General features: G+C 35.6%; 1 protein-coding gene across 1 annotated transcript in view; it reads right to left on the bottom strand.

Moving 5' to 3' along the window:
- The window catches only part of TMEM123 (transmembrane protein 123), a 73,982-nt gene that overhangs the window by 33,312 nt on the left and 17,849 nt on the right, over positions 1 to 22,821 (bottom strand). The window lies entirely within an intron of this gene.

Here is a 22,821-nt window from a genome sequence, read left to right as displayed (position 1 = left end):
ATTTCCATAGGTTTGTTTTATGCATATTTTCTATATTACTGTCTTAAAATTTCTGTGTATGATCCAGCCTAGAAACAAAGTGTAACTTTTGTCTGAAATAACTTACTACTCAAACTTCAATTATGGGAAAACACCAGAAAATTGGGAAGTAAGCAAACTAGACCTTTGCATCATATGATACCTATCCTAAAATGTTTTTGCACTAAAGATCCTAGACTTTACTCATAGGTGAGCTACTCAGACTCTAATTCAGAGACTTACAACTCTTTCTGTGGTGGACTGTCTTATTTTCCTGGCCAGCATCAATAAATTAGAATGAGGTTTAATATAAGAGCCGTGAGCAGTGACATCTGACAGCCCTTAAGAGAAAGAAGAGCCAAGAGCTTGAAAAACAAGAATATGTAGTCACAATAATTCAAAATTTATAGCAGCCCAGATCACTTGTTAGAGGAACAAGCAAATCTTAATAGGTTCTGAGGATGTGCTAATTTTAGAGTACACTTTACAAATAATATTCATAATGACCCCAAGAAATCAAGAAAAGGATTAATTATGCTTCAGTGTATTACTTAGGATGGCAAGGGAGTAAATATTTACATTTTGGAAATGTTTCTGGCAAAGCTGGATGAAACAAAATTGGGATCATTTGAATTTAGAAATAAGTTTTAATTATTTATGTGGAAGTATTTCATTCTTACAATAATTCTGGATAAATTAGGCATTAATATATTTATCTAATGGCAAATGCAGTTGGAGTCTAATATTGGTAGAACTTCATACATGTCTTTAAATGTGCAATACCATATATGCTACTAGATATGGGATAGAGACTAGAGTTATGGTTTCACTGATTATAGGAAACTCCCTTGTAAGGAAACTCCCCTTACTTCTACTGCATATGATGTAGCCAAAGGAAATTTTAAAAAGTTATTTTGATTAAAAAAAAGTACTGATAAGTAGCTATATCAAGTTTCTGGTATTTTTTTTTAAAAACTATCCTTTTCATGTTTTTGGAATTCTTTTGTTTTTACATCACACTAATTTCCAGATATATCATTTTCTCACCCTGTTCATTTAACCATCTATTACACACTTACCAAATACAAGGCATTGTACCAAGCATATAATATAAATAAGACCATGTCTGCCCTCAAGGAGATTTTAATTTAGTAGGGATTGGTTTAAGCAAAAATACAGTTGTATACGTGAACAACAGATCCTAAAATTAAAATATTCTACAATATTAAAGAAGCAAAAAGTTTGTTAGATCAGATTAAAGAGATAATTAGCCTTCTTGCTCTGAGAAAGAAATTTAAATCATGTAATAGTTTACAAGTCAAAAAGATGGAAAGATTAAATAGAAAGATGGTTGTGAAAGGTCAACTAATAGCCTAATGGTCAAAATACTTGAGGATTTTGAGAAACAATGAAATTGTGGTGTTAAAAGAGAGACTATTAAATATTAAATTAAAGAAAATGGTATTTTTTAATTTGCAGAAGATTAATAGTGGAGAAACAGTGGAAAGCTAGATAATTCAGGTACTGAAATCATTATGGTAAATGGGAAAGATGGAAAGATAAAATATTAAGTATCTTTTTGCTAGGCACTGGGAATACAAAATATGAGTCTTTGCCCTCACTAAGCTTACATTCCTAATGTAATAAGGAATGAAATATATATAAAGGGAGAACTGGAAAGGTGGAGTAATGAGGTCTTCTTGAGGAAGGAATACTTTAGAGTCCCATACCTCAGCAAAAAAAGGAAAAAGCTAATTTTTAAAAGCCAAAAGATGGAGGGGTACAAACCAGGTTGGGGAGGAAGGGGAAGAAGAAAGAGTTGGAATAAAAATTGCATTGCCATCATTCTAGGAAGGATGAATGCACATATTTTGTACCTACAATTCTTTCCTATCAATTTGCAAGAAAGAACAGAGGAATAAAGGAAAATATTTTCCTAGTATAATTAATTCCCTCCCACTGTTTTCTACTTTGAAATAGCAGCCACTTTTCTAGAAGAAGCTCCTTTAAACAAAACACACCTTGCTGAGAGCTGATAAAGGATTAACTCAAAGAACAGTTAGCAGCTTGATCAACACAGAGAGCTGGGGGTAGATAATGAAAAGGCAGGCAGAATTACTCTTCTAACCTTCAGTCTTTCTTTTGGATTTGGAAGCTAGAATAGCTATAATAAACCCAAGCAAGTGATTTCATTTGCAATACTTGTCAAGTCCTACAGGATCCAAGGTCTGTAAGCCCAAATACAATGACAGGAAAATCCTGGTAAAACATCACTTTCCTTCTAATAAAACAAACAAACAAACAAAACAAATCCAAAAGAACAAAAATTAAAAACTCAGACTGTAATGAAGGATAGTGTTCTGAGTCTCTAACTTTACTTATATCATTAATTGACTATCCTCTAAACCTTGGTTTTTGGGACAAAAAGACCTGTTACTAAAATACATTTGTACATGAAGCAGGATATATAGGGGTAGTGAGGATGGACATCAACTGGAGAATAAACTAGCAGTGGTACAGGATTGTGATGTAAAATAATTGGGCTATAAGAAATGACAATTAAGATGATTTCAGGAAAAACCTGGAAAGACTTACATGAAACGATGCAAAGTGAAGTGACAGAACCAGGAGAATGTTATAAATAGTAACAACACTGTATAATGAAGAACTGTGAACGACAGCTATTCTCAGCTACACGATGATCCAAGAAAATCCCAAAGGACTAATGATGAAGCACAGTATCTGCCTCCACAAAAAGAATTGACATTGTCTGAAAACAGATTTCAGCATGCTACTTTTAATTTTAATTCTTTTTTAAATTTAAATCTTCTTATACAAAATACTTGATATGGAAGTATTTTATATGATTGCACATGTATATATCTGCTTATCATTTCAGAGAGAGGGGAAAAGAGGGAGGGAGAAAGGGATAGAATTTTGGAACTCAAAAAGAAACCACATTAAAAACTGTTTTAACACGTAACTAAGGGGGAATAAAATATAATAAATTTTTTTAAAAGGATGTAATTCAAATTATCCAGTTTAAAAAAAATAAGTTCTTATGGACAAAAATAAAGCAACAGAGTAAGGGAAGTCACACTTTTCACAAATAAAGGGGGAGGGATCTATGCTGATATAATTTTAAAATTATTTAAAACTTAAATGCAGCACGAAGACTAAAACCAAAGAATTTCAAGAAAGGTAAGAAAGGAAAAACTTTGGTCTCTCCTTAGTGCCTACCCAAGTCTCTTCTCAAAGCCAGTGAGTAGGGGGTTAAGAGCCCCATTAAATAACAAAACACACTAAAAACCTTGCTTACAGTGAGAAATCACTATATTCAAAGGACTTTTCCTCACAGAACAATTCCAGGCATGTTTAAGAAAGATCAGAAGCTTCTCTCCTCAAACAAAACCTGTATTTCAAAGATATTTTGTGACTCATGCTTCCTAAATTTGCGGAAGAGAACACTATTGTTGATTAGCTGCTGGCAATGGGAGGATATAATTTGACAAGATAAGCAAACTCTCTTCACAGGCTTCCAGCCCTGATAATCTGATAGCAGGGTCCTCTGTGTGTTTGTGGAGGCATTTATCTGAAAGCATTTATTAAACATCTTTTAGTTATTTTGTGGTTTCAAATACCCTAATTTCAGTTTAAATATTTATACCTCAGAAATCAGCAGAGGCTACAAATCAGGTCTTGATTTCTTGTTTTGTTAATTGTCTAGACTTGAGAAAGTGATAATAATACAGATTAAACTTAAAATGAGTATTAAAAAAAAAATCAACTTCAGAGAGCTGGTTGTTACACATTTACCAGCATATCCTTGGAATTGTCTTCTGGCAGCAAATTTATAATTTATGTAGTAGGCAAAATGGAAGGCTAAGCTATGGGGAATGGGTGAGATTTGCTGTTTTCTTTTTGTTCTGTGATTTCTTCAGTGTATGGAGTTCCACAAGAAGGAAAACTCTCTCTATCAAGGCAAATGGGTATTTGCTCTGCAATTTAAGAGTTACCTGGGCACTGAGATGTTATGGTAAGATGTGTTGAGCTGGAGCTGAATCTAGGTTATCTTGATTCAAAGTCAAGTCAACAAACATTTAAATTCCTATAATGTGCCAAGAATTGCACTAAGTACTAATGTACTAAGATACAAAAAAAGAGGGCAAAAGAAAATTCCTGCTTTCAAAGACCTTACAGTCTAATGGATTCACATGACCATTCTTCCTAGGAATATGCTTTGGAAATGGAAGTTAATTGTTGTTCTGCCTGGATTGCAGCTAAGACCACAATGGGCTAATGGTACTGAGAGAAAAGCTGGAGAAAGATCCAAGATAAAAAAGCTTAATGTTTCATACCCTTCTGCCATCCTCACATGGGTTGGTTTTAGGGCTACCCAAATCAAAACTTGCAACCTCCTTCCCGCCCCAAACTGCAACATGGCCTATAACTGAGAATGAGAAGCAGTGTGGGACAAGGGATAGAGTACTGAAGTAGAAGTTAGGAAGGCCTACTGGCTGTAGGGTACTGGCAAATCACTTAACATCTCAGTGATATAGATAAATTTCTAGAATAAGAAGGTGCTGACCTTCTTTGTCAGAAGTTTTTCTCACTGGAATTCTGTATACCAATGAAATCACAAGCCACTTTCCTATTATTTTTTAAAAAATTAATTGTTTTTTTTCTGGTTATGCAGGTATATTAACTTTTTTATTTATTTTTTAATTTTTAATTATTATATATTTTTTATAATATTATCCCTTGTATTCATTTTTCCAAATTATCCCCCCCCTCTACTCCCTCCCCCCGATGACAGGCAATCCCATACATTTTACATGTGTTACAATATAACCTAGATACAATACATGTGTGTAATGTATATTAACTTTTAAAACATACTTTTTAAAGGAATCATATTGGGAGAGAAAACTCAGAACAAAAGGGAACAACCACAAAAGAGAAAAAAAAAGAAAAAAGAAGTGAACAAAGCATGTGTTGATTTACATTCAATCTCACAGTTCTCTTTCTGGAACAAATGGTGTTTTCTATCCAAAGTTAATTGGGATTTCCTTGGAACCAGTTCCTATTCCCATAATTTAAGTATAAAACACAAATGGTGTTAGAGCATCTTGAACTCTTGTTCAAACTACTGAACTAGCTACTAGTCTGTAGCATCTTAAGCTTCTCTCCCTTTTCCAATCTTTTTTTTCCCCTTATACTTTTCTCTTCCTCCTTCCATCTCTCTCTCTCTCCTGAATATGCAAAATCTTTCTTGTAGCCTTCTCTCTCTTATTCTTCCACATCTATCAATCCTTTCTTCTCTCTTATCTGCAGTCTTCCATTCTTTTCTTTTTCTCTCTACTATTTTGTGCTTAACTGTCTCATCTCATTTCTCCTCCCTACTACTACTACTACTAATTATTCTTGCCATTTCTTTATGGGACCCCATAATGTCCAGCCCAGACACCAAGCTCTGCAGGACTTGATCCATTTGTGCCAAGAGCTTCCCTCTAGGCCATCTCTCCATCAGCCTCCATACACTGCCCCTTTTCCAAGCGCTGAAACCATAATCTAACCAATTCTCTCAGTACTCCTTGTACAGGTCTATCAGTTTAGATCCCTATAAGCTCATTCACCATCTGTGTTACTTCCCATATCAAAACATCATTTTCTGGAAAACACTATAATATGCTTGTTGTCTCTCTCTCTCTCTCTCTCTCTCTCTCTCTCTCTCTCTCTCTCTCTCTCTCTCTCTCTCTCTAAGTAGCTACTTGAGATAAAAAACTATCTTCCCTTTTTGTTTTTTGTATTCCCTCAGTGATTAGCTCATGGCTTGGCACATAGTAATAAACACTTTTTCACTTGTTCAAAAATTGAATAAATAAAATGCATGACTCAAAAATCATTTGTATTCCATGCCTCAGCTTATTCACCATTCATTCTTTCTTTGACCCCTTGTGACTGGTTGCTTCTTCCTGCTACTCAGATTAAAGTGATTTTGCCAATGACTTTTATATATAGGTAATACTATTTAAAACTCTGGAAACAAAGAACAAATATGAAATGGAAATCAAAAATCTTGTCTATTGTTAAATGTGACAATCGGGATGGCAGTAATGAAGATTAAATTTTAAATCTGAAATCACAGATCTTTACTACTGCTTACTCTTATTTTCTTTTCAAAATAATCTCTATAGTTGCTTTAAAAAATAAATATTTTGTTTCAAGGTAGAACAAGAGGCACATGATAGAATACAGCAACACTCAACATAGACAATTTCAAACTTACACTAATTCTATTTACAGAAAAGCTTGATGTGAAAAGCTTCCCAAACTGGACTGTTCAAAAGTCTCATGAGAAAGATCCCTCGCATTCTTCTCTGAAACTTAAATACTTGCCCTGGAAATTTTTATTTTATAGTTAGTAAACATAAAAATATGAAATATAGTGGTTAGTTTTAATTTAAAATAAAACATTATCATACTACCCTAACATTTTAAACATTTTCTCCTCTTCTTATGTGTAATAGAATGTTTTATTTAAAAACTACTAAAAGACTTCCATTCACTAATAGCTTGGCTCAAACTACTAGGGCCCCATCCACTACTACCCAATGGTAGAAAAGAGATTTATATAAGGATTAAACACATATTTGAATTAAACAGTACTGGAGCCTAAAGTTAAAAACAAACCAATTTCCTCTTCAATCTGTTTTCTTTCAAACAATTCCTTGAATTGTGTCTTTTAAAGTTTTTCAAGGAAAGAACAATAAGATTTTTTGGAGGGTGGAGGGGTGGGGTGGTGCTAACCTATGATTTTATTAGTAGAGAGAACTCTAGGTAAAAAAGCTACCAGCTAAGATGGGCAACCTTTACAATAGTAGATTGGTGCCCTGAAAGCATTAATTTAAGTGAGTTGCCCAGGGTTACACAGCCTAGATTGTGCCTTAGAGGAGGGAGGATTTATAATCCAGATCTTCTGGACTCAGAGGTTGCTCTTTGATTATTATTGGCCATGTATTGAATAAAAACCACATTTGCCGCTTCTCCCTAACAACTCAGGAGAACTAGATTGCCAGGAGTAAAGGGGTGAAAGGAGGATAAAACTTGATTCAGGCATTAAGTTCCATTGACAATATTAATAGCCTGACCACTTTGGTCAAGGCCCATTACAACAATGCCAAAATGTATGATGTGATTGTAAGCAGCAGAAAGAAGAAAAATAGCTCAAAGTAACTCTTTTCTGATAAGCTCTTTATTGAGTTGAGTCTAAGTGCTGCTTTAAAAAATTAAGTTTCTCTGAAAAAAATAAAAAGTTTCCAAATTCCAGTAAATGGCTTGTTGCCTTCAAATATTGGCCAGAACAAAATTAAAATATAATCCAAGATTCTTAGAGTCTATCAGAATTGGCTCATATTTCTTATTAACATATTGATCTAGTTACAGATAGCTCTATTTCCCCTATATTTGACTTGTGTATAACCTGATTGTGGTTTATAAATCACATTCCAGTTGATCCCCCTCCCCCCCCATATGCTTACCTCTCTTTGACTTTGTCTTAAAAAGTAAAAGGAGTTTGGTGTGAAGTAGCTGTCTCAGCTAGGTCTCTCCCCATTCCCACTCCATCCCAATCTTTCCTTCTCTTCTACTAAGGGTCTGTGAATTTCCTGGCAATGTCTACCAGACCCTTCCCCAGGTTCGAGGGCACCTCAACCATGTAAGCTCCAATTTTCATAGTAAATTTATTTTATGGTTAAGTTTTATCTATATTTTACTGAACAAATTGTATAAAGAAAGGCAATATTGGGTTAGAAGATAAAGAGCCAATCTACAAGTCAGGAAGAAATGGGTTTAAGTACTATTTTGATTTCTACTAGGAGTACTGAAAACTTGCTCATTAACCTTCCAGTGTCCAACACAGCTAAGGGTCATGAACTGCAGATCAGAGAAGGCTGTTTCCACAATTGGAGTTTCCCAGATTGAGAAAATTACAAGTCCAAAGCTTACTTACATATATACCCACTGACTTCAATGTATCATACTTAAGTAGGTTTCCTTCCAAGGAGGTTTTATAATAATGGCCTATAACAGTGATTTTTTGTATTTGCTTCAATAGGATGGATTTCTTTCTTTCTTTCTTTCTTTCTTTCTTTCTTTCTTTCTTTCTTTCTTTCTTTCTTTCTTTCTTTCTTTCTTTCTTTCTTTCTTTCTTTCTTTCTTTCTTTCTTTCTTTCTTTCTTTCTTTCTTTCTTCTTCCTTCCTTCCTTCCTTCCTTCCTTCCTTCCTTCCTTCCTTCCTTCCTTCCTTCCTTCCTTCCTTCCTTCCTTCCTTCCTTCCTTCCTTCCTTCATGTATTCAGTCATTTATTTGCAAGGCAATTGGGGTTTAAGTGACTTGCCCAGTGCCACATAGTTAGGAAGTGTTAAGTGTCTTAGTCCACATTTGAACTCAGGTCCTCCTGACTTCAGAGTGGGTACTCTATCTAGTTTTCCATCTAATTGTCCCTCCAATATGGTATTTTCTTAGCCATATTATTGGACATATACCTCAGGGTGGTAAATAGAAACAAAAACTATATATATGCTAAAATATTTATAACTCTCATTATGGGCACACAAAAAAATTGGAAAAGAAATGGGGGCCTATTAAGAATGACTGAATGAATTTTGGTCCATGAATGTAAAGGGCTATTATGCTATAAGAAAGGTAAGAAGAAGGCAGAGAAACAGAGGAAGTCATGTATGAAATGATGCAGAGAGAAGTAAGCAGAATCAGGAAAGCACAGTACACATAATGACTGCAATAAAGTAAAAAACAAGACAAGGTGCTAAGTCACTGGACTTGATAGAGACAATAGTTATCTAATTTAGCATGGTACTTAACAGTTCTCTTATTAGAGTTCCACAAGATTCACACCTTTAAGAGAGCATATTTAAGGAGGGGCCCACTAAAGGAAAGCTCACTCTCAGAGGTGGAGACAGATTCATCCCATTTTCCTCCTTTGTGCTGGCTGGAGGCTCAAGTGAAGGAATTAAGATTTTGACAGAACAATAAAGGATTTGGACTTTAATTCCTGGATGCATTGGGGTAATTACACTGAACTGAAACAAGTCTGCCTCCAGAAGCCCCCGCAAAGAAACCTGCTCCCAGAGATTACATTTTAGAGAAGAATATTACAAAAGACCATTAAAAAAGGATGAAGTATGAGTAATTTTAACTAATCTAGGCTCTGTGGCATCTACTATCCTATGAAATATACCTCCTGCCTTTCAGCAATATGGTAGGGGACTCTGGATACAGAACATTGTCTACTCTATCGAATGATTTTGGTTTTGCTTAACTTTTTTTTTTTTTTTTTTTTTTTTTTTTAAACCAAGGGAAGGTCTCATTGGTCATGGGGGTTTATTTCTGAAAGTGATTATAACAATGAAAGCAATCAATAAAACATTATTTTTATAAGAGACAAATATAAAAAGGGTCACTAATTTCTTCTTCTGAAAATGAAAGCACATCCTTCACAGAAAATAAATTTTTTTTCAAAAGTGATAAACAGGAAAAAAGAGTCATTAGGATCCAGAAAACTTCCTGTCATAACCTCGTCTCCTCCCCCAACTCTTACAAGTAGTGCCTTCATTAAGTAAGTTAGGCAGGAAAGGTGTAGTCTGCTTGACTTGAGTGCTTTATTTCCTGGCTTATGTGTGACCCCATTCTCTTGACCTCCATTTCTCTCATATTTTCTTTACTGTTTCTTTTGCCTTTCCCTTTTTGATAAAAAATAGGTAAGCAGACAGGAAAAGAAAGTTCTCTCTCCTTCCCCCTTCTCTGTTTTCATTTCTCTATTTCCCTTTACTGATCAATTTCACTATTTCTCCCAAATTTACTATCATGTTGTTTTCTTAACAGCTTTTACCCTCTAGGACCTGAGAAGTCTTGAAATCCTGCTGTGAAGCACCTTTCTTGCCCTAATTAATACCATTATCCTCTGGATATTTCTAGATTCCTTTGGCAATCCTTTCCTCTTATTTATACAGCATCACTACAGTTCTTGTACATTCTATTAGAAAACTTGGCCCTTCAAATGATGTCAACTTAAGATAACCCAAAGATTTAACCCTCCAAAATATATTAAATTTGTTTAAAACAAATCTAAACAACAAGCCAGTATGGTACAGGGGAAAGAACATTCAGTGCCTCGCTGCCTGGGCTTATTAAAATCCTACTTCTGATGCTTATGACCGGTGCAACAAGAGGCAAATCCCGTAACTTCCTCAAGTCTGTTTCTCAACTAGAAAATGAGTGTATTAGAGTAGATAGCTTATGAAATCCCTTCAACCTCTACAATGAGGGGTGCAGAGAGCAACGAGCTCTCTTTAGGGATAAATTAAAACAACTAGTACTTCTTAGTTATGAAAAGTCCAGAGGGTTACAAATTGCAGAAACAAAAAATCCATGAAAAGTCATTTTGTTCAATCTCTCCTGGGGATGACAAGTCCTTCAGTAGGCAACCTGGTATCTACTCTTGACCTTGTATTTGCTATGGGGTCTTTGGCAAGCCACCTCATGTCTTTCAGCCCCAGTTTCCAAAAGAGTAAAACCAAGGGGTTGAATTTAGTTAACTTTAAGCATTCTACTTCGTTTCTTCATCTTACTTTCAACAGAAGGCAAATTACCTGTATGTGTAAGAAGCTGCCTAGCAACTAGGAACTACTTATACATACCGTAACTGTCTCTGTGGGAAAAGTCTAGCATTCAAACAATGGGGAAAAAAAGCGATCCCATTTGTCTGATTTTTCAGTTCACTATGGGTAATTTCTGACCTGCCAAATAACATGCAGCTGGCCTGCCAAGGGCACCAAGTTACCAATGCTTTGGCACAGCTACAGAAACAATAATAAGGCCACAAATAAAGGAGGCCACAACACTCCTTTCAGATTTCAACATCATGTGGCTAAAGGGCACCAAAGGAGGCAACAAAACTGGACATACAACATAGCTGTAGTGCCCTGAGTGCACGAACAGGGTAAACTGGTAAAAGAAGGTGAAGAAAGAAAAAGATTGCTGTTGGAAGCTGCCCCCAGCTCCTTCCTGCTTCCATTTCATTTCGATGGAACTTACAACCCCTTTTTCCATTTCCTTCTGGGTCAGCACTCTCAATTTTTCCAGCCTCTTTCCCCAATTTATATTCTAGAACAAAGCTTCTTAAATGGTAGGCTGTGACCCCATAAGGGAGCTTGTAACCGATTGTAGAAGTTTGAGCTGTATATACACCTATATCCTATATATATCCTATATTCTTAATTGAAAATGGGTTGGAAAAAGTTTAACAGAGGTGTCAAGAAGGAGCCTGTGAGGTGTTTGAAAGCTATGATATGGAGCACTTGCTGCAGCGTATTTTTCACTAGAACAATTCCATTGGAATGGTTTACAGGATTCGGTGTCTCCCAGGGCTTCTTTGTGTCTTATTTACCAGCTCCTTTCCCTTTAATTAAGGATTTTTAACTAACTAACTAACTAACTAACTAACTAACTAACTAACTAACACTCTCTCTCTCTCTCTCTCTCTCTCTCTCTCTCTCTCTCTCTCTCTCTCTCTCTCTCTCTCTCTCTCACACACACACACACACACACACACACACCATTTGGCAACCTGGGAAAAAACCTTGGGACTCCTTTCTCAGGGGTAGGTATAATGTATGTCTGGTACCATTTGGGAAGAGAATCCAAGCTTGAGTTGGTCTTTTGAATTGGGAGTGATCTGCTTAGAGGTTATAGTTTAATTTGGAAGTAGATGAGGTTACAAAGAAAATCAATTCTATTGAAATAAAGATGTAATTTTCCCCCATCCAAAGTCATAGGTTCCCTAAACTCTGTCCATGGACCTCTTTGAACATTTGTATCCAGGCTAAAAACTCCTGACTGAATATATGCACTCTTTCAAAATCCTCAAATCTCAGGTTCTGAGTCAATGTCATGTAGTCTGACCAGCGCCATGCCAGGGAACTGAATTGTCGCAGGAAGATTCTGAAGATCACCTGGCAGGATAACGTACCAGACACTGAGGTCTTTTCTAGAACCAACCTGCCAAGCATTCCAACTCTACTGCAGACAGCACAGCTCTGTTGGGCTGACTGCATTATTCGAATGCCAAATGCAGGCTTGCCTCCCCCCCCCCACAAAAAAAAAAAAAATATATATATATATATATATATATGGAGAACTCGCACAGGATAAGCGCTCATAAGGTAGTGAGAAAAAGCAATATAAGTATTCTCTCAAGAACTTTAGAACCAACTGGATGACAATGGGAGACACTGGCACAAGACTGCCAGCATGGCGTGCCCTCATCAAAGAAGATGCTGTGCTCTATGAGCAAAGCAGAAGTGAACTAACCCAAAAGAAATGTGACGTGCAAAATTGGAAAAGCTACCCCAGATGTTCACAGGAACTACTTGTACCTGACCGTGGCAGAGCATTCTGAGCTTGTATAGGTCTGATCAGCCATAGTCGGACACACAGTAACTTGACTCTATTACAGTGATGTCATTTTGGTCCTCCAAGTACGAAGGACAACTACTAACCATCCAAGAAATCTGACCTGCAGCTAAACAAGAATTCCCTTTACAACACTGCAATAGTCAGCCAACTACTCTCTACTTGAAAACCTCCAAGTGAAGAGAAATTCATTACCTCAGGAAGAAACTGGTGCACATTTTGGGGAAAATTTATCTTTTTAACTATTAGAAATCTCTCCCCATTATCCTACTCCCTTAGAATAGGCTTAAAATGGCTTTCTAAATTTTTATTGGTCTTTTTCTCTTCTTTCTGTACTTCTTCTCTGGAAATCTCATCTACTTCCAAATTAAACTATAACCTTTAAGCAGATCACTTTCAATATAAATAATGAACTCAGCTTAAATTCTCTTCCAAATTGGTATCCCAACTACTGATGGGCTTTTCCCCTTGGATATCCTGCTGGCACCTAAAACTAAACATACATGTAACACTAAATTCATCATCTTTCTCAACAAATACCTTCTTCCCTTCATTTCCTTATTCCTTTTAGAAGTCCTGTTGCTCTACCAATTTCACAAAATCTTTTAGTTAGCTTTAACTCCTTCCTTTTTCTCCTTCAATCTTCATATTCAAATGGTTGCTAGGTACTGAGATTCCACCTCTGTATACTTTCATATCTGTCTCTTCCCACTGCTATCACTCTAGATGAGGTTCTTATTACCACTTAACCTAAATTACTGTAACATCCTTCTAACCAATCTCCCATACTGGAGCTTTATGAGTTTTATTAATATGCTAGGTAGAGGTTAGGCTCTCAATAAATATCTGATATTGTTAGCACAGAACACTAGATTCGAAGTGTAGTAATCTGGGCTCTACTCTTTCTTCTGACAAATCATCCTTAAGTAAATCACTTAATCTGTCACTTAATCACTTAAACTGTCAGTCTCAGTTTCCTCAAAAGAAAAATGGAAATAATAATACATTTCCTACTTTAGTGATTATATGTGAATATAACTGTCATAAAGTGTTTATATATAAAGCATGCAAATGAGAGCTGTCCAAACATAATGAACCTCTAAAATAATGAAAGAATCAGACTTAGTTTAATCTACAATAAGACCTAGGAACTCCAATGTTATTTCCCATATTTCCAAAGTTTCCTATGATGACAATAATATTATAAGGCATTCTTGAATTCATCAGGAAATAGTATTAGACTTTCCATCTCTCATCATACTGCCTACTCTTTTCTTTTTTTCCCCTCTAAGCCCTTTCATATTTCACTTTTTAACAGCTTGAGGCGCAAGCAACATTAAAGATTTATCTTTTCTAAGTCTGAAAGTTCTGCATAGTGCTTGTGTAATCAATCAACATTCTTGGAATTTCTATGACATTTATATTCTGGGCAATATCCTTGTCCTCAAACTGGATTCACAACATGCTGCCTAAACTCTTGCTCTCATCATCCAGCTTTCTTCAAGAAAAATTTGGACTCCAAGCCTCCCAACCCTATAGGAAAGCTTTCATCTTTTCTGCTCAGAAACAGATCTCCAAATCATTCCCCAGTCATCTCCACATCATACTCCTCCCCTTCCATTTTATATGTTGTCCTCTTCCCTTAGAATTAGAAAGGGGAGCTAAGGTGGGGCAGTGGATAAACTGTTTTGCCTAAAGTCAGAAAGACCCAAGTTCAAATACAGATTTAGATACTAACTGGGTGATTTTGGACAAGTCACTTAATTGCTATCTGCCTCAGTTTCCCAAACAATAAAATAGGTATTATAATAGGATCTATCTATCTCTCAAGATTACTGAGATAGTACTTTTAAAAACAGTCAAGACAATGCCTGCCACACAGTAGGTACTTTATAAATGCTAATAATGATGATGATGATGATGTAAGTTAGCTTGTATCCATTACTAGTATATATAACCTCAAAGCTAAGCACCATATTTGCATATAGTAAATGCTTAATAAATGTTCTATATATAAATTAATTAAGAACTCCTGACAATAAAATGATCAAGTAAATGCTAAAATTCGTCCCACCTAGGGGTAGGCCAGGTATTTTCTAAGGCCAATAAAATGATTAAATATTTACTTCAATATTTCAATAATGGTATCACCTCCCTGTCAGTCTTTTTCAGGAACACAGGGCAAACAAACAACAATAGAAAAGGGTATTCTTTCTATTAATGCAGATGTCAAATCCTCAACATTGTGAATCTGATGAGCTGCCTAGTGGCAACTTTCTGGACCAGTAAGACTTGTGATTTCTTGCACTCTGTTGGCTTGGACTTTTTGCTGGGTCACTTCTGTGCACTAATCACATTAACTAAACTCAGTTCCTCCAGAATGCCTTTTAGGACTGGAAGGGTTCTCTCTCCCGGGTATACCTATCTTTACAAGATTCAGATACTTCATCTATAGTGAGGTAAATCCGTACTTGTTAATGGGTTGCTCTGTAAAAGACTAACTGTTTTATCTGCTTCCCTTATGTCACACTTTCCAGTTAAATTTTAAGTTCCTTGAGGTCAAGGGTTATTTAAAAAACAAGTTTTAACAAGTTTAAAAAACAATGTCCTTTGTTTTTACATCACTGTCATTTTTTAATGATATTCCTCTCCCCTGCCTCCAATCTGCTTTGCTCTTTTCCAAAGAAAAACAGGTAAATAACAACAATATGACGACCAGAGCCTGACAGCATATATGCATCATTTTTTACCTCATTCTATAGGACTATTTCTTTACCTCTTTCTTTATTTCTTTTCACAGAGACTAGTGAAGGCAGTGTTCTACTCTTCTCCCATCTGAAGTCAGACTCCTATGGCAGACTACCACTTTGAGTGGTGACCTTTCACTTTATGCAGTCCATCCCTTAGTACGTTGTAATCGTCTGTCCTTCTACATCTGTTTACTTGTGGCTCTCCTTTATATCCTGTCTTCCCTTCTCAGAAGGGAAACTCCCGGATAGTGTTGGGCTGTTTTGCTTGCTTGTTTTTATATCCCTGGAGCTTACTGCAGCCCCTGACATGTGGTGTTTAATAAATGCCTTTCATTCATCCTTCCATCGACCCAACTATTATAATATATTCTGAAAATAGTTGTCTAAATCAACTGTTAGGAATTGGGAATGGATTGTACTAATCTATAGGTATTTTAGTATAATTATAACAACTATAATATTTTTATTGGAGAATAAACACATTCAGAATTCCTAATGAAATTACAAAAAGATGTCTCTTCCCCTAAAATAGAATCTGGGGCTACCCTAGCCTCCCTTTTATTGGCCAATGGGAATAAATCTCTTTCCACCCACTGCTCTGGGGGCTGGGGGGCTCATAACTCGCATTCCCTGTTTTCTCAGTCCCAATCCACATCATCCAGATTTTATTGATCTTGATGTCACCACCTATAGCATATAGGAAACAAGAGCTTCTTGCTAATAGAAACATCTGTGAACAATATTAAATTCCAGTTAGCTTTCAGTCAGCTTTCCCCATTTTTTCTCACCCCAGGTCTTAAGGTTCTTGCCTTGTTTTTTCTTTTCACTGCTACCATCTGTTGCTTCCAATCTTGGTTTTTATCCTTCCCCTCTCCTTTATCCCTATCCCCAAATTAGAATGGAACAAAAGGTCTCTGATTTTCTTTTTTGATCTCTTCCCAGAAGGGGACATGCATACAGTATGTTTGCATTTCTGATAGGTTTTAATTGCTAATGTCAATAAATTCATAAACTTAGCTGAACTATCATGCATGAAAATGAGGAGAATATGAATATGCTTTCATAAATGATTCCCTATAGCAGATCACATCTTTATAGTCATACAGTTGAAAGGTGAAGATAAGCTCCCACAGTATTTGACTCAGTACAGCAAAGAAGGGAGTAGCTTATACAATTTGTGAAATTAGAAAAAATTTCTGGAAAAAGGCAAAAAAATGATCACTCCATGAAAAGATACTTTGATTTTTAACCTGAAGTGAAGCATAAAACAGAGATGTATACTTACCAAAGGTGTTTGCTATTAATGTGGATGATGTCTTAATTAAAATACAAAAGGAAGGTTTTCCTATTGATTATAAAGACTCAACTTTATGTCATAGATTTTTCTATCACTGAATCCTTCTCAGAAAGGTTTTTAAATAAAAAAAAAACAAAAAACAAAAAACACCATATAGAATTTCAAAAGGAAACAAATTATACTGAAATAGTTATCAAAATTTAGGCGTACCTTACTTTTATCTCTCTTTGCAGATATTGCATACTGAAGATTTGTGGCAACTCTGCCTCAAGCAAGTCTATCAATGCCATTTTTCCAACAGCATGTGTTTACCAGTAATCTTTGATTTGATGATTGTAAATTTTTTTTGGGGGGGGACACTAACTGTGCCCATATAAAATGCCAATCATAATCTATAAATAGTTTATGTATTCTGATTGCTCCACCAACCAGCCATTTTAATCTCTTTTCCTTTCCCCAGCTTTCTTATTCTCTGGAACACAACAATACTGAAATAAAGCCAATGAAATAGACTCAATCAATAAAGCAAACTTCATTGCTATCTTAGTTTAATAAATGGCCACTGCCACCCCAGTCTTTAGCAACTACCACCCTGATTACCAGTCAGCAATCATCAAGCCAAGGTATTCCACCAGCAAAAAGATTATGACTTGCTTAAGGCTCGTACAATGGTTAGCATTTTTAGCAATAAAGTATTTTTAATTACCATATGTAGATTGAGTTTTTTTTACATACTATTGCATGTTTAATAGACTATAACACAGTGTAACCATAACTTTATATGTACTGGGAAATCAGAAAATTAGTGTGACTACTCATTATATTGCGTTATTTATTTTTAGAAGTGGTCTAGAATCGAATTCTCAATATCTCAGAGATATGCCTATATTTAATTTTAAAAAACAAATCCGCAAACCTAAGCAAGAATCCCTTCTAGAAAGAATGAATACCCACAGAGGTAAAATTAAATAGTTTTTCCAAAACAAATCTAGTAAAATTAAAATTAAAAGGGAAACTAGAGAAAAATGCATGCTGTTACTTTCTCTGATAAAAGTTTTATTTCCCAGATGGATAAGATGGAAATGATTCAATTAAAAAAAGAACTACTCCTCAACTGATAAATGTTTTAAGGATATGAACAAATTCTCAAAAGAAAAAATCCAAGCTATAGGATTCAATATAAAATATAAATATTATACATTATAATGTATAACATATAATATATACTAAAATATAAATATAAAATCAATATAAATATTTATTTGATCCTTCTATAGACTGTGCTAGTTATTTAAAGTCATCAAAGTGTAAAGATAAAACAAAAGAACTCCATCCCCCCCCTCACCAGGGGTTTGTATTATATTACAGAGGGGAAATACAACCTACATACAAGAAAGTAAATTTGGAGCTTTTCCAAAGTAATGGAAAGTTATTTCAAAAAGGAGAGATTATTAGTAATGGAAGCAGTAGGTTAGGAATATGAGGTACAAGGATAAATTACTTAATATTTAAGGGAAGGTAGGAATGGAGGGAAATTAGGCATGGTACATTTTTAAGTACCATTTTTAAGTTTAATCTCTATCATTAACATTTTTTCTATCACTTTCTTAAGTCTAGATAATCAACAAAACAATCTCTGATTTATAGCAATGATTTCTGAGGTGTGAGTGTTCACACTTAAAATTTAACAGTTGGATTCTTCCAAGTTGTTTGTGTTGCTCTAGCACCCCTGAAGAGGTAGCACTTAAAATGTAATTAAAAATGCTGAAGACATTATAGATGCACTGAACCATTTAAGTATAATAAACACATGTCAAGAGAGAAGGGGGATGAAAAAGAATTCTTCCCATAACTACCACACTGCCCCATTCTCTTTTCATACTTAATTTCTATAAGAAAAAAACTTAAGTGAAAGGTGCTAATGGTGGATCTTCTTACACAGATGATTGAACTAAAAAATAAACCTACATTTCAGAAGAAAACCAGACTCAGGCTATTCTAGGCATTTGGGGGTGGGGCAATGCCAAGGCTTTCTGAAGAAAGCAGAATGGGGCCTCTGAGTGGGGAGTGTGAGGTGATGATATGGAACAGGGGGCTTCTAAGTTAGTTCTGAAGCTGGAGTAGCCAACATCACCAGTTAAGAAACCCAATGCTCTTTTTCTTTTCTACTGCCCTACAATGATGCAAAGAACAGAACAGGGCAGGGACATGTGGGAATTCTCAGGCCATTAAGGAGGGAGGAGGTCAGTAATCCCAAGCAGCTGCAGAAAAAAAAGGTAAGGGAGTCTCAGTTTCTATTGTCTCAGAAAGAGTCAAGAATATTTTGGTAGGAACCACCTGTGGAGGCAATACTGCACCTTCCCCTGCCAGTCACTCCACGGTGGGATGAATGAGAAACACAGAGCCTGGCAACTCCTGGATTCTGGATCCTGAGACAGGGTGATAGCATTTAAATTTGTTACTGATTAGCCAGAACAGATGTTGGCCCACAGAATTATGCAAAGACTATTTGTGGACTAAAACACTCTTTAAAAGTCAGATCACTTAAGAAGCTAGTTTAAGATTAAGAACAGATCTCATTAATGTTAATATCTAGAGTCAACAACAAGACTCATTCATATTTCAAGGTTTTTGAGGGTTTGGGAGTGATTGAAAATAAATTGGCATGATATTTTGTGTTCTCTGCTTTAGTTTCAGATGTTTTCTTAGCCAGATTTGTAAACTTCTGTGAAAAGAGAACTAATTTTAGTAATTTCTGGTAAAACAGAAACAATGACAGAACTGTGATTCAGATGATGCCCTTCTAGGGAACTACAGAGATGGACAGAATAATCAGATTTTTGCCTGCTGACATAATTTTTTTTCTCTGTACAAGCTTTCAAAAAACATTTATTAAGCAACTAATATGTGCCAGGCACTGTGCCAAATGCATTTCCCCTATACTGCTTTTAATTTGGGTTTTAATGCATTTGAAAGATTTCCCCAGAATTTCAATTTTCTATCTTTCTACTTCTATATTCCTTCCCTTTAATCTGTTTTCACTCCTTTGTTTCCTTGGGTATCAAACACCACGATATCATTAAGTTTATTTGTTCCTTTTGCTTCAGTGCTACCTTTTTGGAAACTCTTTCCTAAGATTCCATCCCATCTTTAATTCTTCCCCCCTCCTCTAATTTAGGGAGAACTCTACCACTGGAATGCCCCACTTACTCATTCTATCCCTACCACTAGACATCTTACCTGGAATTACCGAGTATTACTATGAGTCTTTAAGACATACAACACACAGAGGAACTTCAAAAATTTCTCTTTTAGAATGCTAAACCAAGGATAAAAATTACTCATGTGATATGCAACTTTCAACTTCCTTGTTGGTTGGAAAACAGAACTAAGGAAAGCCTGAAGAAATGGAGTATAATTATTAATAAGGGAACACAGAATAAACAAGGAATTAAGAAAGATGCCTGAATAAAGGGAAAGCCTACTTAGCAAAGTTGTCTGGCATATATTCGATGCTTAATGTTTGCCAATTGCTTATAATACCTCTTCCAACATCTCTCCTTAATTCTACTGTCAAGAATAAAAGTGGATAAAGTGCTAGGTTTGGACTCAGGAGGACTCATCCTCTTGGGTTCAAATCTAGCTTGACACTAGCTATGTGATAGTGGGCAAGTAACTTAACCCTGTCTGCCTCAGTTTTCTCATTTGTAAAATGATCTGGAGAAGGAAATAGCAAACCACTCTAGTATTTCTGCTAAGGAAATCCCACATGGGGTCAGTTGGTCAATACTGAAAAACTACCAAAACACTAAGTAAGATTTATTATAAATATATAAATAAATAGGCCATTTGGAATCTTGACAGAGATGAACAAAAATGTGTTTTATTCTTGTCACTGTCTTTGTAATCTCTTAATTCTCTGCAAACTAATGAAAATAGAAGAGACTCAAGGAAGAACAGTTTCTGAGATATCTCCAAACCACTCAAGAATAGAAGCAGCAGAGTAGGTTCCATTTAATTTCTTTTGTCTGGGGCAACAACATGCATTTTGCTACATGGGCGCAAATCTGACGTTTGGAAACTATTACACATGAGATCTTCAGTTTCCTCTTCTATAAAAGAGGAAGTTGGACTAGATAGTCTCTAAAGTCTATTCAGACTCTAGATATAGCTATGATTTTGGAACTTAAAGGGGGAATGATAATTGAATTTTATATGAAAACCAAGAAAATCTTCCCAGTCAGCCAAGTTTGTCCTGGCTTTCCATAATTCTCTGGTTTTGAATGTTCTGATACCTTTTGGAGAAAAGAAAGTTTAAACAACTATGGATATTTTACATAGTTGGAGAAATGGCTGACGCTGCAGCTATAGAAAAAATACACAAAACCCCTCACCCAGAAAACAAACAAACAAACAAAAACGTTGTGGATATAAAAGTATTTCATTTTATATTTTGGTTTCCACACATTCTAAATTGTTCATAGTTCCCCTACTTTCAAAAAGAATATTAATTAGGTCAATATACTGGTTAGCTTGCTTATATTTCCCCAGAGTGTGGCTTTAACACAGTGACTATAATTATTTTTAACTGTACCAAGAATATCAGTCTCCTTGGGAATTTTAAAATTTACCTATGGAGGTAGTATCAAAGGATCTCACCTGAACAGAAAGGCTTTGCTGAAAAATAACCCTTACCAAAATAAATAAATGAATAAATTTTAAAAAAAGAAAAGAAAAAGAAAAGCAAGGAAACTTCCTATGGTGAGGGCAAAGAAGGTCATTATATGTTTAACTCATCCTGCTTTGCTAATAGGGTGATCCTTTCACACAGCCCTATCTAAATACAAGCTCAGCTAAATACTGGCCTAATGTGGAAGTCACCTACATAAAGTTCCCTATGGGACCAATTGGACCATAAGCTTTTTCTTATCAAGTTGGTGACTGTGTGACCACAGTATGGAAATCAGTTAATGTTTTTGGGCCTCAATTCGAAATCTGCAAAATGAGAGGGCTGGGCCAAATGACCTTCTCTAAAATCCCCTCTAGCTCTAAATCTATGAACCTATGTGCCTATTGTCAAGGAAATTCTCTAATGTCCACAGAATTCTAATTCTGCCATTGGGACTGCTGGGTTAAGAGTCAAATTCTGAGTTTACTATCAAAAGCTCCACAACAGACATTTTTAGGTCAGGTTCTCACACTCAATCAGAGAATCATAGAATTAGTTAATTAATTTAAGATATTCAAATAATTTAAGAAAAAAATTATGGAGGAGGGACAGGTGGGCTATAATAAATTCAAGGCCACCATTTTCTGTAGTATTTTGTGATCCTTGAAACTTTGTATAGTTGGGGGGTAGGACACTGATTTGGAATCAAAGGACTTGAAAGTTCAAATTCTGCCTTCATCACATAGCATCTGTGTAATTCTGGGAGAATCACAACTTCTGTGAACCTCAATTTTCTCATCTGTAAAACAAGAGTGATGGAGTCAGAGGTGTCAGATATATCAGACATGAGATCAGCTCTCTCAAATGGGGTTCAAACCAGATGAAAATGAAATTGGAAAATATTTAACAAAATGAAAATCCAACAAAACTAAGATAATGTTCATATGTGGTTTTCTAAATCAATACTTGGCTGCAAACATCCTTATGCACAATTTAGTGGCCCAATTTCTATTTGTGTTCGATACTACTGGACTAGGTTGACCTTCTAGCTCTAAATTCAATGGTCCCATGATTCATGGTGGACATACAAACCAGTTCCTAAAATTTAATTGCTTTTTCTTGTTAGTGTTATCCTTGGCAAATCTAAGACAATCAACTCAGTTATTTTGAATTATAACTGTCCTGAGGCAAGGCAGAAAATGAAAATTTAAGAGACTCTTGTTTTAGAATTCATTAGAAAAAAAACTGTAGACCTTAAAAAGCACTGCCAAACATCTTTGTTAGTTAAGAACACTTATTAAATATCTACTGCATCATGATCAAAAGGAAGGTCCAAAGAAAGAGCTGACCTCAAGGAGCTTATATAAGTGTAACACATCGAGTGAAGAAAACAGTCATCTGCTATGACCTGGATAAGGCATAATGGGCAAAGAGAGTCAGCATAAAAAGTGGTTTGTGGCAATGCTGCATACTAATAGGACACTTCTGATTAGCCCCCATCTTTCATTTTTAGTTGCAGAAATTTTGCCAAGGAAGCTAGATTATGAAGAACGTAAAACAGTAATTCATAAAACCCCCTAAGGCTTACATAGAACT

The sequence above is a fragment of the Sminthopsis crassicaudata genome, chromosome 3, assembly GCF_048593235.1.
Source record: "Sminthopsis crassicaudata isolate SCR6 chromosome 3, ASM4859323v1, whole genome shotgun sequence".
In the NCBI taxonomy this organism is placed as follows: Eukaryota; Metazoa; Chordata; class Mammalia; order Dasyuromorphia; family Dasyuridae; genus Sminthopsis; species Sminthopsis crassicaudata.
The sequence above is the reverse complement of the archived record's forward strand: the minus strand, read 5'-3'. Positions and strand labels throughout refer to the sequence as shown.